Here is a 17,506-nt window from a genome sequence, read left to right as displayed (position 1 = left end):
TCCCTCCAAGAAGCTTGGTACTTTGCATCAGAAATGCCATTGCCGTGGTTAGCTTGGCTACCACGAAGAGTTAGTCTCTGTTGCTGTTGTATGTCTGCAATTGTTTGCTTAAACGGGAAACCCACTTACCCTAACCCAACCAAAACATGTAGGAAGAGCCGTCCGTTAATTTTATCCAAAACATTCATTCCAAGAAGCTCGGTTCTTTGCTTCAGAAATTCCATTGCCGTGGTTAGCTTGGCTACCACAAAGAGTTGGTCTCTGTTTCTGTTGTATTTCTGAGGGATTGTCTGCCTCAATGGATAAAACCCTTAGACAAAGCGAAATATGTAGAAAAGCCGTGCATTAATTTTACCCAAATCTTTCCCTCCAAGAAGCTCGGTACTTTCCATCAAAAATGCCATTGCCGTGGTTAGCTTGGCTACCACGAAGAGTTAGTCTCTGTTGCTGTTGTATGTCTGCAATTGTTTGCTTAAACGGGTAACACACTTACCCTAACCCAACCAAAACATGTAGGAAGAGCCGTCCGTTAATTTTATCCAAAACATTCATTCCAAGAAGCTCGGTTCTTTGCTTCAGAAATTCCATTGCCGTGGTTAGCTTGGCTACCACAAAGAGTTGGTCTCTGTTTCTGTTGTATTTCTGAGGGATTGTCTGCCTCAATGGATAAAACCCTTAGACAAAGCGAAATATGTAGAAAAGCCGTGCATTAATTTTACCCAAATCTTTCCCTCCAAGAAGCTCGGTACTTTCCATCAAAAATGCCATTGATGTGATTAGCTTGGCTACCACGAAGAGTTATTCTCTGTTGGTGTTGTATTTCTGTGGGATTGTCCGCCTGAACAGATAAAACCCTGATCTTAAGCGAAATTTGTAGCAAGAGGCGTCCAGTAATGTTATCCAAAACTTTCACACCGAGAAGCTTGGTACTTTCCATCAGGAATGCCATTGCCGTAGTTGGCTTGGCTACTACGAAGAGTTAGTCTCTGTTGCTGTGGTGTTCTCTGTGCGATTGACTGCCTGAGCTGATACAACGCTAAGCGAAACATGTAGAAAGAGCCGTCCATTAATTTTATCCAAAACTTAAACTCCGAGAAGCTTGGTACTTTCCATCAGAAATGCCATTGCCGTGGTTAGCTTGGCTACTGCGAAGAGTTGGTCTCTGTTGCTGTGGTATTGTTTGTGCAATTGTCTGCCTGAGCTGATAAAACCCTTGCACTAAGCGAAACATATAGAAAGAAACGTCCATTAATTTTATCCAAGACTTTCACTCCGAGAAGCTTGTTACTTTCCATCAGAAATGCCATTGCTGTAGTTAGCTTGGCTACTATGAAGAGTTAGTCTCTGTCGCTGAGGGTTTGTCCGCCTGAGCAGGTAAAACTCTTACCCCAACCCAACTGAAACATGTAGAAAGAACCATCCGTTTATTTTACCCAAAACTATTGCTGCGACAAGCTCGCTGCTGTCCATCAGAAATGCCATTGCTATGGTTGGCTTGGCTACCACCAAGACTGTCTATTGCTGTGGTATTTCTATGGGATTATCTGGCTGAGCAGATAAAACCCTTACTCTTAAGTGAAACATGTAGAAAGAGTCATCTGTTACTTTCATCCGGAACTATCACTCCGAGAAGCTCGGTACTTTCCATCAGAAATGACTTTGCTGTGGTTAGTTTGGCTACTATGAAGAGTTAGTCTCCGTTGCCCGGGTATTTTCTGTGGGATTGTCTGCCTGAGCAGATAAAACCATAACCGTAACTCTACTCTAACCAAAAGATGTGGAACGACCCAACCCTTGATTTTATCCAAAGATTTTATTCCGAGCAGCTCGGTACATTCCATCTGAAATGCCATTACTGTGGTTAGCTTGTCTATCGAAGTTATTCTCTGTTGCATTGGTATTCTCTAAGATTTTCTGCCTTAGCAGCTAAAACCCTATCCCAACCGAAACATCTAGACCGAGCAATCCGTTAATTTTATTTGAAACTATCACTCCATGTTCAGAAATGCTACTGCGAAGAGGTAGTTGATGTGGTATTGTCTGTTGTATTGTTTGCCTGAGCAGACAAAACTCTTAGCCTAACTCATCCCTAAACGAAAGATATAGAAAGAGCAATCTGTTAATTTTATCCAAACCTTTCAGTTGGAAAAGCCCAGTATTTTCCATCAGAACTGATTTTGTCATGGATAGCTTGGCTACTGCTAAGAGTTATTGTCTGTTGTATTTTTTTTTTGTGGGATTGTCTGACTGAGCAGATAAGCCCAAACCTTATCTCAAGTGAAACATGTAGAAAGCTCTCTTTGTTCATTTTATGCAAATCTTTTACTCTGAAAAGCTCAGTACTTTCCATCAGAAATACCATTGCCGTGGTTAGCTTGGCTACTGCGACGAGTTGGTGTCTTGCTGTGGTATTCTCTGTAGGATTGTGTGCCAGAGCAGATGAAACCTTGGCCCAACCCTAATCGAAAAACATAGTCATCCGTTACGTTTAACCAAACCTAATCCTACTTTGGGGGTTAAGTTTAGTTTTATCGTGAGAAATGTTTTTCTAAAGTGAGTCCCGCCACCCACGACGATGAGCTGGGGTGCTGCTTCCTGAGCACTAAGCGGGTACAGAGAAGTGGTTTAATCACAAGCTCTGCTTTAGATGATGTTCAATGTTTCTTTCATGGGAGCATCAAGAGAAGGGGCATGTTCTGAGTGGTAAAAAGTGCAGAAATTCATCAATTTGATCTAAACCTTAGTCTTAACTCTTAAAACATTAAATTGCAATTGCAGAAAAGTTCAATTTAAAAAAAAAAACAAAAAACACTTGTATTGTTTCAAACCCCACCATCACTTTTCAAGTTTAAAACGGGACAAAGTAATCAAGATATAAGACAATGGGAGATCAGTTGTAACGACTAAACACCCAAATTGCCCCTAGACTTAACCAATCAAACTCTATCCCTAACCCTAATCCTTGGGGTATTTCTAATCCAGCACTTGGGCATTGGCGGAGGTGCTCAGTTGACATGTGTTGGCTCTGGCATTCAACCCTAACCATAAAATTAACCTAGTATTTTCAATCTGAAATGCCCTTGCCGTGGTTAGCTTGGCTACTGCAAAGAGTTGGTCTCTGTTGCTGTGGTATTCTCTGTGCGATTGTCTGCCTGAGCTGATAAAACCCTTACACTAAGCGAAACTTATAGAAAGAGCCGTCCATTAATTTTATCCAAGACTTTCACTCCGAGAAACTTGGTACTTTCCATCAGAAATACCATTGCCGTGGTTAGCTTGGCTACTGCGACGAGTTGGTGTCTTGCTGTGGTATTCTCTGTAGGATTGTGTGCCAGAGCAGATGAAACCTTGGCCCAACCCTGATCGAAAAACATAGTCATCCGTTACGTTTAGCCAAACCTAATCCTACTTTGGGGGTTAAGTTTAGTTTTATCGTGAGAAATGTTTTTCTAAAGTGAGTCCCGCCACCCACGACGATGAGCTGGGGTGCTGCTTCCTGAGCACTAAGCGGGTACAGAGAAGTGGTTTAATCACAAGCTCTGTGCTTTAGATGATCAATGTTTCTTTCATGGGAGCATCAAGAGAAGGGGCATGTTCTGAGTGGTAAAAAGTGCAGAAATTCATCAATTTGATCTAAACCTAAACCTTAGTCTTAACTCTTAAAACATTAAATTGCAATTGCAGAAAAGTTCAATTAAAAAAAACAAACAAAAAACACTTGTATTGTTTCAAACCCCACCAACACTTTTCAAGTTTAAAACGGGACAAAGTAATCAAGATATAAGACAATGGGAGATCAGTTATAACGACTAAACACCCAAATTGCCCCTAGACTTAACCAATCAAACTCTATCCCTAATCCTTGGGGTATTTCTAATCCAGCACTTGGGCATTGGCGGAGGTGCTCAGTTGACATGTGTTGGCTCTGGCATTCAACCCTAACCATAAAATTAACCTAGTATTTTCAATCTGAAATGCCCTTGCCGTGGTTAGCTTGGCTACTGCGAAGAGTTGGTCTCTGTTGCTGTGGTATTCTCTGTGCGATTGTCTGCCTGAGCTGATAAAACCCTTACACTAAGCGAAACTTATAGAAAGAGCCGTCCATTAATTTTATCCAAGACTTTCACTCCGAGAAACTTGGTACTTTCCATCAGAAATGCCATTGCCGTGGTTAGCTTGGCTACTGCGAAGAGTCAGTCTCTGTTGCTGTGGTATTCTCTGTGCGATTGTCTGCCTGAGCTGATAAAACTCTTACACTAAGCGAAACATATAGAAAGGGCCGTCCATTAATTTTATCCAAGACTTTCACTCCGAGAAGCTTGGTACTTTCCATCATAAATGCCATTGCCGTGGTTAGCTTGGGTACCGCGAAGAGTTGGTCTCTGTTAATGTGGGGTTTTCTGTTGGATTTGCTGCCTGAGCAGATAAAACCTTTACCCTAATACAAACCCCAACCCAAACGTGTTGAAAGAGCCGTCTGTTAGTTTTATCCAAATCTTGCATACCGAGAAGCTCTGTACTTTCCATCAGAAATGTTATTGTTAGCTTGGCAACCTCCAAGACAGTGTCTGTTGCTATGGTATTATTTGTGGGATTAATTCTTAGCAGGAGCCAAGCTAACCACGGCAATGGTATATCTGGTGTTTCGGAGCTTTTGGTTCAGATATAATTAGCGGCTGGCTCTTTCTACATCTTTTTGTAAGGGTTGGGATAGGTTTAGCATAAGGGTTTTATCTGCTTAGGCAGACAGTCTCTGTTGCTATTGTGTTTCTGCGGGATTTTCCGACTGAACAGATAAAACCCTTACTATAAGTGAAATATGTAGAATAGCCGTTCATTAACTTTATCCACAAGTTTCACTGCAAGAAACTTGATACTTTTCATCAGGAATGCCATTGCCGTAGTTAGCTTTGCTACCACGAAGAGTTAGTCTCTGTTGCTATTGTATTTCTGCGGGATTGTCCGACTGAACAGATAAAACCCTTACCATAAATGAAACGTTTAGAAAGAGGCGTCCATTAATTTTACCCAAAATTTTCACTCCGAGAAGCTTGGTACTTTCCATCAGTACTGCCATTTAAGTAGTTAGTTTGGCTACTACGAAGAGTTAGACTCTGTTGTTGTGGTGTTCTCTGTGTGACTGTCTGCCTGAGCTGATAAAACCCTTACACTAAGCGAAACATGTAGAAAGAGCTGTCCAGTAATTTTATCCAAAACTTTCACTCTGAGAATCTCTGTACTTCAGTAATCCCATTGCCCTGGTTTGCTTGGCTACCACAAAGAGTTAGTCGCTCTTGTTGTTGTATTTCTGCGGGATTGTCCGTCTGAACAGATAAAACCCTTACTATAAATGAAACATTTAGAAAGAGCCGTCCATTAATATTATCCAAAACTTTCACTCCAAGAAGCTTGGTACTTTCCATCAGGGTTGCCGTAGTTAGCTTGGGTACTACGAAGAGTTAGTCTCTGTTGCTGTGGTATTCTCTGTGCGATTGTCTGCCTGAGCTGATAAAACCCTTACCCTAAGTGAAACATGTAGAAACAGCCTCCGTGAAATTTTTTTTCCGAAGCTGTCACTCAAACCCGGTACTTGAAAAGAGCAGTGCCATTGCTGTGGTTAGCTTGGCTACGACGAAGTTAATCTCTGTAGCTCTGGGATTGTCTGTCTGAGCAGGTAAAACACTTGCGCTAACGTAATCGGAACATTGTAGCAAGAGCATACGTCAATAAGATCCAAAACTGTCACTCCGAGAAGCTGGGTACTTTCCATCAGAAATGCCATTGCCGTGGTGAGCTTTGGTACTGCAAAGGGTTAGTCTCAGTTGCTGTGAGATTGTTTGCCTGGGCACATAAAACCCTTAACCAAATCCTACCTCAACCAAAACATGAAGAAGGTCGGTTAGTTTGATCCAAAATTTTGCGTACGAGAAAGTCGGTACTTTATTTCAGAATTTTCATTGCTGTGTTTAGCTTGGCTACCGTGACGTGTTAGTCTCTGTTGCTTTGCTATTCTGTGTGGGATTGTCTGCCTGAGCAGGTAAAACACTTACCCTAAACCAACCGAAACATGTAGAAAGAGCCATCCGTTTATTTTACCCAAAACTATCGCTGCGAGAAGCTTGCTACTCTCCATCAGAAATGCCATTGCCATGGTTGGCTTGGCTACCACCAAGACTGTCTGTTGCTGCGGTATTTCTGTGGGATTATCTGGCTGAGCAGATAAAACCCTTACTCTTAGGTGAAACATGTAGAAAGAGTCGTCTGTTAATTTCATCCGGAACTATCACTCCGAGAAGCTCGGTACTTAACATCAGAAATGACTTTGCTGTGGTTAGTTTGGCCACTATGAAGAGTTAGTCTCTGTTGCTGTGGTATTTTCTTTGCGATTGTGTGGCTGAGCAGATAAAACCCTTACCTTAACTCAAATCCTACCTCAAGCGAAACATGTAGAAAGCGCTGTCTGTTAATTTTATGCGAAGCTTTTACTCTGAGAAGCTCTCTACTTTCCATCAGAAATACCATTGCCGTGGTTGGCTTGGCTACTGCGATGAGTTGGTCTCTATTGCTGTGGTATTGTCTGTAGGATTGTCTGCCAGAGCAGATAAAACTCTTACCCCAACCGTAACCGAAAGATATAGAGCCATCCATTGAGTTTATCAAAACCTAATACTAATTTCGGGGATAATTTCTTTAGTTTTTATCTTGAGAAATGTTTTTCTAAAGTGCGAGTCCCGCCACCCACCATGATGAGCCTGGGGTGCTTCTCCCTGACCGCGAAGCAGATACAGAGAAGTGGTTTAATCACTCGCTATGTGCTTTTGGTGACCGTTCAGTGTTGCTTTTTATGGAGTTATCAAGAGGAAGGAGCATGTTTGGTGTGGTAAAAAGGAGGGGCAAAAATGTAGAAATTCATCAATTTTATCTAAACCTACCCCTAAAACTTGGTCCTAACGCTAAAAACATGACAGTTGTGGAAGTGCAATTCAATAAAAGAAACCCACTTGTATTGCTGCAAACCCCACCAACAACTTTTCAAGTTTAAAACGGGATAAACTAATCAAGAGGGAAGACAATGGGGGATCAAGTATAAAGAATAAACAACCTCCAAACAGATCCTATACCCAATCCATCAAACTCTCTCCAAATTCGTAACCCTAAACCTGGGGGTATCTGTAAGCCAGTATTTGGGCATTGTTGAGGCGCCTGGTCGACATGTGTTGGCTCTGGCATTCAATTCTCTAACCCTTACCTTTCACTCGGAGAAGGCTAGTATTTCCCATCGAAAATGCCATTGCCATGGTTGGCGTGGCTAACATGAAGAGTTAATCTCTGTTGCTGTGGGATTTTCTGCCTGAGCAGGTAAAACCTTTACCTTAACACAAACCCTACCCTTGCGTGTTGAAAGAGCCGTATGTTGTTTTTTTATCCAAACCTTTCACACCGAGAAGCTCTGTACTTTCCATCAGAAATGCCATTGCAATGGTTAGCTTGGCAACCGCCAAGACAGTCTCTGTTGCTATGGTATTCTTTGTGGGATTAATTCTTGGCAGAAGTCAAGCTAACCACGGCAATGGTATTTGACGGAAAATACTGTCACGGAGCTTAAGGTTTGGATATAATTAACGGATGGCTCATTCTACATCTTTCTGTAAGGGTTGGGATAGGTTTAGTGTAAGAGTTTTATCTGCTCAGGCAGACAGTGTCTGTTGCTGTGGTATTCTCTGTGGAAGTACTTTTGAGTAGGAAAAACCCTCACTGTAACCCTACGCCAACCCTGGCCAAAAGATGTAGAAAAAGACATCCATTAATTTTATCCAAAACTTTTATTTCGAGAAGCTCGGTACTTTCCATCAGAAATGCCATTTCCATCAAATTATGCAAACCTAATCCTAACCCAAAGATTCAGAAGACTACACTTTCAGCGGTCATTTCTGTCGTTCTTAGCTTGAAAAATGTTTAAGTGTGAGTCCGCCACCCACGATGATGAGCTGCGGTGCTTCTTCCTGAGCATGAAGCAGGTACAGAGAAGTGATTTGATTACAAGCTCTGAACGGTAAAAGAAAAAAATTGAGAAAGCCATCAATTACTTTTATTTTAAACCTAACCCTAAAAACAAACTGCAATAGCGGTGAACTTCAATTAAAAAAAAAAATCACTTATAATGCTCCAAACCCCACCAATAACTTTTCAAGTTTAAAACCGGATAAACGGTGGATAATCTCAAGCTGTGTGCATTTGAGGCAAGATGCATCCTCTGATTGGTAAAATGGAGAAATCTTATCAATTTTATTGAAACATAACTTTAAAAACAAACTGCCATAGCAGAGAACTTCAATTTAAAAAAAATAAATCATAATGCTCCAAACTTCACCAGCAATTTTTCAAGTTTAACACGGGATAAACTAATCAAAATACAGGACAGTGGCAGATCAGTTGTAAAGAACAAAAAACATCCAAATTGAACCCATCAATCTCTCCATAACTCTCATATTGGGGTATCGCTAAGCCAGCGCTTGGGCACTGTCCGTCTGAGCAGAAAAACTTGACACTAAACTCAAACACTACGTCAACCGAAACATGTAGCAAGGACCATCCGTTGGTTTTTATCCAAAACTTTTACTACGAGAAGCTTGGTCCTTCCATCACAAATGCCATTGTCATGGTTAGCTTGGCTATTGCGAAGACTTGGTCTCTTTTGCTGTGGTATTCTCTTTGCGATTGTCTGCCTGAGCTGATAAAACCCTTACACTAAGCGAAACATATAAAAAGAAACGTCCATTAATTTTATCCAAGACTTTCACTCCGAGAAGCTTGGTACTTTCCATCAGAAATGCCATTGCCGTTGTTAGCTTGGCTACTGCGAAGAGTTAGTCTCTGTTGCTCTGGTATTCTCTGTGCGATTGTCTGCCTGAGCTGATAAAACCCTTTCACTAAGCGAAACATGTAGAAAGAGCCATCTTGTTCTACATTTTTCAGTCAGGGTTGGTGTACGGTTATGGTCAGCAACAGAGACTGTCTGCCTGTGCAGATAAAACCCTTACACTAAGCGAAACCTATAGAAAGAGCCGTCCATTAATTCTATCCAAGACTTTCACTCCGAGAAGCTTGGTACTTTCCATCAGAAATGCCATTGCCGTGGTTAGCTTGGCTACTGCGAAGAGTTGGTCTCTGTTGCTCTGGTATTCTCTGTGCGATTGTCTGCCTGAGCTGATAAAACCTTTACACTAAGCGAAACATATAGAAAGAAACTTCCATTAATTTTATCCAAGACTTTCACTCCGAGAAGCTTGGTACTTTCCATCAAATACTATTGGCGTGGTTAGCTTGGCTACTGCGAAGAGTTCGTATCTGTTGCTTTGGTATTCTCTCTGTGATTGTCTGCCTGAGCTGATAAAACCCTTACCCTAAGCGAAACATAGAAAGAGCCGTCCAGTAATTTTATCTAAAAGTTTCGCTTCGAGAAGCTTGGTCCTTCCATCAGAAATGCCATTGCTGTGGTTAGCTTGGCTACTGCGAAGAGTTAGTCTCTGTTGCTCTGGTATTCTCTGTGCGATTGTCTGCCTGAGCTGATAAAACCCTTACACTAAGCGAAACATGTAGAAAGAGCCATCTTGTTCTACATTTTTCAGTCAGGGTTGGTGTAGGTTTATGGTCAGCAACAGAGACTGTCTGCCTGTGCAGATAAAACCCTTACACTAAGCGAAACCTATAGAAAGAGCCGTCCATTAATTCTATCCAAGACTTTCACTCCGAGAAGCTTGGTACTTTCCATCAGAAATACTATTGGCGTGGTTAGCTTGGCTACTGCAGGGAGTTAGTCTCTGTTGCTGTGGTATTCTCTGTGCGATTGTCTGCCTCAGCTGATAAAACCCTTACCCTAAGCGAAACATAGAAAGAGCCGTCCAGTAATTTTATCTAAAACTTTCGCGTCGAGAAGCTTGGTCCTTCCATCAGAAATGCCATTGCTGTGGTTAGCTTGGCTACTGCGAGGAGTTCGTCTCTGTTGCTGTGGTATTCTCTGTGCGATTGTCTGCCTGAGCTGATAAAAACCCTTACACTAAGCGAAACCTATAGAAAGAGCCGTCCAGTAATTTTATCTAAAACTTTCGCTTCGAGAAGCTTGGTCCTTCCATCAGAAATGCCATTGCTGTGGTTAGCTTGGCTACTGCGAAGAGTTCGTCTCTGTTGCTGTGGTATTCTCTGTGCGTTTTGTCTGCGTGAGCTTATAAAACCCTTACACTAAGCGAAACCTATAGACGAAACGTCCATTAATTTTATCCAAGACTTTCACTCCGAGAAGCTTAGTACTTTCCATCAGAAATACTATTGCCGTGCTTAGCTTGGCTACTGCGAAGAGTTCGTCTCTGTTGCTGTGGTATTCTTTGCAATTGTCTGCCTGAGCTGATAAAACCCTTACACTAAGCGAAACGTAGAAAGAGCCGTCCCTTAATTTTATCCAAGACTTTCACTCTGAGAAGCGTGGTACTTTCCATCAGAAATGCCATTGCCGTGGTTAGCTTGGCTACTGCGAAGAGTTAGTCTCTGTTGCTGTGCGATTGTCTGCCTGAGCTGATAAAACCCTTACACTAAGCGAAACATATAAAAAGAGCCGTCCATTAATTTTATCCAAGACTTTCACTCCGAGAAGCTTGGTACTTTCCATCAGAATTGCCATTGCCGTGGTTAGCTTGGCTACTGCAAAGAGTTCGTCTCTGTTGCTGTGGTATTCTGTGTGATTGTCTGCCTGAGCTGATAAAACCCTTACACTAAGCGAAACGTATAGAAAGAGCCGTCCATTAATTCTATCCAAGACTTTCACTCCGAGAAGCTTGGAACTTTCCATCAGAAATGCCATTGCCGTGCTTAGCTTGGCTACTGCGGAGAGTTAGTCTCTGTTGCTGTGGTATTCTCTGTGCGATTGTCTGCCTCAGCTGATAAAACCCATACCCTAAGCGAAACATGTAGAAAGAGCCATCTTGTTCTATATTTTTCAGTCAGGGTTGGTGTATGGTTATGGTCAGCAACAGACTGTCTGCCTGTGCAGATAAAACCGTTATACTAAATCTATCCCAACCCTTTAAAATGTAGAAAGAGCCATCTGTTAATTGTGTACAAACCTAAAGCTCCAAGACACTCAGTATTTCCCATCAGAAATGCCATTTTCGTGGTTAGCTTGACTCCTGCTAAGAATTAATCCCACAAAGAATTCCATAGTAACAGACTGTTTTGGCGGTTGCCAAGCTAACCACTGCAGGCATTTCTGATGGAAAGTACAGAGCTTCTCGGTGTGAAAGGTTTGGATAAAATTAACGGATAGCTCATTCTACATTTGTTTTTGTTTTTTTTTGCTTCTTTATGGGAGCTTCGAGGAAGGAGCGCATTCTGAGGGGCTAAAAAGGGGAACATTTGAGAAATCCACCAGTTTTATCCAGACCTAAACCTTAGTCCTAACCCTTATCCTAAAAACATTAAATTGCAATAGCAGACTACTTCAAAAAAAAAGCTTATATTACTCTAAACCCCACCAATAACTTTCCAAGCTTAAAGCAGGGTAAACTAATCAAGATGGGAGGTGAATTGTAAAGAAGAAACATCCAAATTTACCGTATCCTTAATCCATCAAACTCTATCCACATCCATAACCCTAATTCTGGGATATATCTAAGCCAGCACTGGCGGAGGCACTCTGGTGACACGCGCTGGCCAGGGCATTCAACCCTTAACTTTCACTCCGAGAAGCTCAATATTATCCATCAGAAATGCCATTGCCGTGGTTAGCTTGGCTGCTGTGAAGAGTTTGACTCTATTACTGTGGTATTCTCTGTGCGATTGTCTGCCTGAGCTGATAAAACCCTTACACTAAGCGAAACATATCGAAGGAGCCGTCCATTAATTTTATCCAAGACTTTCACTCCGAGAAGCTTGGTACTTTCCATCAGAAATGCCATTGCCGTGGTTAGCTTGGCTACTGCGAAGAGTTAGTTTCTGTTGCTGTGGTATTCTCTGTGCGATTGTCTGCCTGAGCTGATAAAACCCTTACACTAAGCGAAACATAGAAAGGGCCGTCCCTTAATTTTATCCAAGACTTTCACTCTGAGAAGCTTGGTAATTTCCATCAGAAATGCCATTGCCGTGGTTAGCTTGGCTTCTGCGAAGAGTTAGTCTCTGTTGCTGTGCGATTGTCTGCCTGAGCTGATAAAACCCTTACCCTAAGCGAAACATAGAAAGAGCCGTCCAGTAATTTTATCTAAAACTTTCGCTTCGAGAAGCTTGGTCCTTCCATCAGAAATGCCATTGCTGTGGTTAGCTTGGCTACTGCGAAGAGTTCGTCTCTGTTGCTGTGGTATTCTCTGTGCGATTGTCTGCCTGAGCTGATAAAACCCTTACACTAAGCGAAACATATAGAAAGAAACGTCCATTAATTTTATCCAAGACTTTCACTCTGAGAAGCTTAGTACTTTCCATCAGAAATACTATTGCCGTGGTAAGCTTGGCTACTGCGAAGAGTTCGTCTCTGTTGCTGTGGTATTCTTTGTGCGATCGTCTGCCTGAGCTGATAATACCCTTACCCAAAGCGAAACATAGAAAGAGCCGTCCAGTAATTTTATCTAAAACTTTCGCTTCGAGAAGCTTGGTCCTTCCATCAGAAATGCCATTGCTGTGGTTAGCTTGGCTACTGCGAAGAGTTAGTTTTTGTTGCTGTGGTATTCTCTGTGCGATTGTCTGCCTGAGCTGATAAAACCCTTGCACTAATTGAAACATAGAAAGGGCTGTCCCTTAATTTTATCCAAGACTTTCACTCTGAGAAGCTTGGTACTTTCCATCAGAAATGCCATTGCCGTGGTTAGCTTGGCTACTGCGAAGAGTTAATCTCTGTTGCTGTGCGATTGTCTGCCTGAGCTGATAAAACCCTTACACTAAGCGAAACATATAAAAAGAAACGTCCATTAATTTTATCCAAGACTTTCACTCCGAGGAGCTTGGTACTTTCCATCAGAAATGCCATTGCCGTTGTTAGCTTGGCTACTGTGAAGAGTTAGTCTCTGTTGCTCTGGTATTCTCTGTGCGATTGTCTGCCTGAGCTGATAAAACCCATACCCTAAGCGAAACATGTAGAAAGAGCCATCTTGTTCTACATTTTTCAGTCAGGGTTTGTGTAGGGTTATTGGTCAGCAACAGAGACTGTCTGCTTGTGCAGATAAAACCCTTATACTAAACCTATCCCAACCCTTTAAAATGTAGAGAGCCATCTGTTAATTGTATACAAACCTAAAGCTCCAAGGCACTCAGTATTTCCCATCAGAAATGCCATTGCCGTGGTTAGCTTGACCCCTGCTAAGAATTAATCCCACAAAGAAGACGATAATAACAGAGACTGTCTTGGCGGTTGCCAAGCTAACCACTGTAGTGGCGTTTCTGATGGAAAGTACAGAGCTTCTCGGTGTGAAAGGTTTGGATAAAATTAACAGATAGCTCATTCTACATTTGTTGTTTGTTTTTTTTTTTTTAATCCTTTATGGGAGCTTCGAGGAAGGAGCGCATTCTGAGGGGTTAAAAAGGGGGAACATTTCAGAAATCCACCAGTTTTAACCAGACCTAAACCTTAGTCCTAACCCTTACCCTAAAAACATTAAATTGCAATAGCAGACTACTTCAAAAAAAAGAGAAGCTTCTTACTCTAAACCCCACCAATAACTTTTCAAGCTTAAAGCAGGGTAAACTAATCAAGATGGGAGGTGAATTGTAAAGAAGAAACATCCAAATTTACCGTATCCTTAATCCATCAAACTCTATCCACATCCCTAATTCTGGGGATATCTCTAAACAAGCACTGGCGGAGGCATTCTGGTGACACGCGCTGGCCCGGGCATTCAACCTTCACTCCGAGAAGCTCAATATTATCCATCAGAAATGCCATTGCCGTGGTTAGCTTGGCTACTGCGAAGAGTTCGTCTCTGTTGCTGTGGTATTCTCTGTGCGATTGTCTGCCTGAGCTGATAAAACCCTTACACTAAGCGAAACATGGAAAGAGCCGTCCATTAATTTTATCCAAGACTTTCACTCCGAGAAGCTTGGTACTTTCCATCAGAAATGCCATTGCCGTGGTTGGCTTGGCTACTGCGAAGAGTTCGTCTCTGTTGCTGTGGTATTCTCTGTGCGATTGTCTGCCTGAGCTGATAAAACCCTTACACTAAGCGAAACATGTAGAAAGAAACGTCCATTAATTTTATCCAAGACTTTCACTCCGAGAAGCTTAGTACTTTCCATCAGAAATACTATTGCCGAGGTTAGCTTGGCTACTGCGAAGAGTTAGTTCCTGTTGCTGTGGTATTCTCTGTGCGATTGTGTGCCTGAGCTGATAAAACCCTTGCACTAATCGAAACATAGAAAGGGCCGTCCCTTAATTTTATCCAAGACTTTCACTCTGAGAAGCTTGGTACTTTCCATCAGAAATGCCATTGCCGTGGTTAGCATTGGCTACTGCGAAGAGTTAATCTCTGTTGCTGTGCGATTGTCTGCCTGAGCTGATGAAACCCTTACACTAAGCGAAACATATAAAAAGAGCCGTCCATTAAGTCTATCCAAGACTTTCACTCCGAGAAGCTTGGTACTTTCCATCAGAAATACTATTGGCATGGTTAGCTTGGCTACTGCAGGGAGTTAGTCTCTGTTGCTGTGGTATTCTCTGTGCGATTGTCTGCCTCAGCTGATAAAACCCTTACCCTAAGCGAAACATAAAGAGCCGTCCAGTAATTTTATCTAAAACTTTCGCTTCGAGAAGCTTGGTCCTTCCATCAGAAATGCCATTGCTGTGGTTAGCTTGGCTACTGCGAAGAGTTCGTCTCTGTTGCTGTGGTATTCTCTGTGCGATTGTCTGCCTGAGCTGATAAAAACCCTTACACTAAGCGAAACCTATAGAAAGAGCCGTCCAGTAATTTTATCTAAAACTTTCGCTTCGAGAAGCTTGGTCCTTCCATCAGAAATGCCATTGCTGTGGTTAGCTTGGCTACTGCGAAGAGTTCGTCTCTGTTGCTGTGGTATTCTCTGTGCGTTTTGTCTGCGTGAGCTGATAAAACCCTTACACTAAGCGAAACCTATAGACGAAACGTCCATTAATTTTATCCAAGACTTTCACTCCGAGAAGCTTAGTACTTTCCATCAGAAATACTATTGCCGAGGTTAGCTTGGCTACTGCGAAGAGTTCGTCTCTGTTGCTGTGGTATTCTTTGCAATTGTCTGCCTGAGCTGATAAAACCCTTACACTAAGCGAAACGTAGAAAGAGCCGTCCCTTAATTTTATCCAAGACTTTCACTCTGAGAAGCGTGGTACTTTCCATCAGAAATGCCATTGCCGTGGTTAGCTTGGCTACTGCGAAGAGTTAGTCTCTGTTGCTGTGCGATTGGCTGCCTGAGCTGATAAAACCCTTACACTAAGCGAAACATATAAAAAGAGCCGTCCATTAATTTTATCCAAGACTTTCACTCCGAGAAGCTTGGTACTTTCCATCAGAATTGCCATTGCCGTGGTTAGCTTGGCTACTGCAAAGAGTTCGTCTCTGTTGCTGTGGTATTCTCTGTGTGATTGTCTGCCTGAGCTGATAAAACCCTTACACTAAGCGAAACATATAGAAAGAGCCGTCCATTAATTCTATCCAAGACTTTCACTCCGAGAAGCTTGGAACTTTCCATCAGAAATGCCATTGCCGTGGTTAGCTTGGCTACTGCGGAGAGTTAGTCTCTGTTGCTGTGGTATTCTCTGTGCGATTGTCTGCCTGAGCTGATAAAACCCTTACACTAAGCGAAACATGTAGAAAGAAACGTCCATTAATTTTATCCAAGACTTTCACTCCGAGAAGCTTAGTACTTTCCATCAGAAATACTATTGCCGAGGTTAGCTTGGCTACTGCGAAGAGTTCGTCTCTGTTGCTGTGGTATTCTTTGTGCGATTGTCTGCCTGAGCTGATAATACCCTTACCCAAAGCGAAACATAGAAAGAGCCGTCCGGTAATTTTATCTAAAACTTTTGCTTCGAGAAGCTTGGTCCTTCCATCAGAAATGCCATTGCTCTGGTTAGCTTGGCTACTGCGAAGAATTGGTTTCCGTTGCTGTGGTATTCTCTGTGCGATTGTGTGCCTGAGCTGATAAAACCCTTGCACTAATCGAAACATAGAAAGGGCAGTCCCTTAATTTTATCCAAGACTTTCACTCTGAGAAGCTTGGTACTTTCCATCAGAAATGCCATTGCCGTGGTTAGCATTGGCTACTGCGAAGAGTTAATCTCTGTTGCTGTGCGATTGTCTGCCTGAGCTGATGAAACCCTTACACTAAGCGAAACATATAAAAAGAGCCGTCCATTAATTCTATCCAAGACTTTCACTCCGAGAAGTTTGGTACTTTCCATCAGAAATACTATTGGCGTGGTTAGCTTGGCTACTGCAGAGAGTTGGTCTCTGTTGCTCTGGTATTCTCTGTGCGATTGTCTGCCTGAGCTGATAAAACCCATACCTTAAGCGAAACATGTAGAAAGAGCCATCTTGTTCTACATTTTTCAGTCAGGGTTTGTGTAGGGTTATTGGTCAGCAACAGAGACTGTCTGCTTGTGCAGATAAAACCCTAATACTAAACCTATCCCAACCCTTTAAAATGTAGAAAGAGCCATCTGTTAATTGTATACAAACCTAAAGCTCCAAGACACTCAGTATTTCCCATCAGAAATGCCATTGCCGTGGTTAGCTTGACTCCTGCTAAGAATTAATCCCACAAAGAATACGATAGTAACAGAGACTGTCTTGGCGGTTGCCAAGCTAACCACTGTAGTGGCGTTTCTGATGGAAAGTACAGAGCTTCTCGGTGTGAAAGGTTTGGATAAAATTAACAGCTCATTCTACATTTGTTGTTGTTTTTTTTTTTATCATTTATGGGAGCTTCGAGGAAGGAGCGCATTCTGAGGGGTTAAAAAGGGGGAACATTTCAGAAATCCACCAGTTTTAACCAGACCTAAACCTTAGTCCTAACCCTTACCCTAAAAACATTAAATTGCAATAGCAGACTACTTCAAAAAAAAGAGAAGCTTCTTACTCTAAACCCCACCAATAACTTTTCAAGCTTAAAGCAGGGTAAACTAATCAAGATGGGAGGTGAATTGTAAAGAAGAAACATCCAAATTTACCGTATCCTTAATCCATCAAACTCTATCCACATCCCTAATTCTGGGGATATCTCTAAACAAGCACTGGCGGAGGCATTCTGGTGACACGCGCTGGCCCGGGCATTCAACCTTCACTCCGAGAAGCTCAATATTATCCATCAGAAATGCCATTGCCGTGGTTAGCTTGGCTACTGCGAAGAGTTCGTCTCTGTTGCTGTGGTATTCTCTGTGCGATTGTCTGCCTGAGCTGATAAAACCCTTACACTAAGCGAAACATGGAAAGAGCCGTCCATTAATTTTATCCAAGACTTTCACTCCGAGAAGCTTGGTACTTTCCATCAGAAATGCCATTGCCGT

The 17,506-nt window shown here is 42.3% G+C and overlaps 3 non-coding genes and 1 pseudogene across 3 annotated transcripts; all 4 read left to right on the top strand.

Annotated features, from left to right (window-relative positions):
* Positions 1-2,498: 2,498 nt before the first annotated feature.
* LOC130120208 (small nucleolar RNA U3) lies at positions 2,499-2,705 on the top strand. Its single transcript, XR_008810928.1, has one exon. It is a non-coding gene; the product is annotated as a small nucleolar RNA U3 (small nucleolar RNA).
* A 694-nt stretch (positions 2,706-3,399) lies between these two features.
* LOC130120199 (small nucleolar RNA U3) lies at positions 3,400-3,605 on the top strand. Its single transcript, XR_008810921.1, has one exon. It is a non-coding gene; the product is annotated as a small nucleolar RNA U3 (small nucleolar RNA).
* Positions 3,606-6,660: 3,055 nt separating this feature from the next.
* Positions 6,661-6,882, top strand: LOC130120191 (small nucleolar RNA U3). Its single transcript, XR_008810915.1, has one exon. It is a non-coding gene; the product is annotated as a small nucleolar RNA U3 (small nucleolar RNA).
* A 1,024-nt stretch (positions 6,883-7,906) lies between these two features.
* On the top strand, positions 7,907-8,030 carry LOC130120228 (small nucleolar RNA U3; annotated as a pseudogene).
* The last annotated feature ends 9,476 nt before the right edge of the window (positions 8,031-17,506 follow it).

This window comes from Lampris incognitus, chromosome 10, assembly GCF_029633865.1.
Source record: "Lampris incognitus isolate fLamInc1 chromosome 10, fLamInc1.hap2, whole genome shotgun sequence".
Classification (NCBI taxonomy): Eukaryota; Metazoa; Chordata; class Actinopteri; order Lampriformes; family Lampridae; genus Lampris; species Lampris incognitus.
This window is presented reverse-complemented; position numbering and strand designations above follow the sequence as displayed.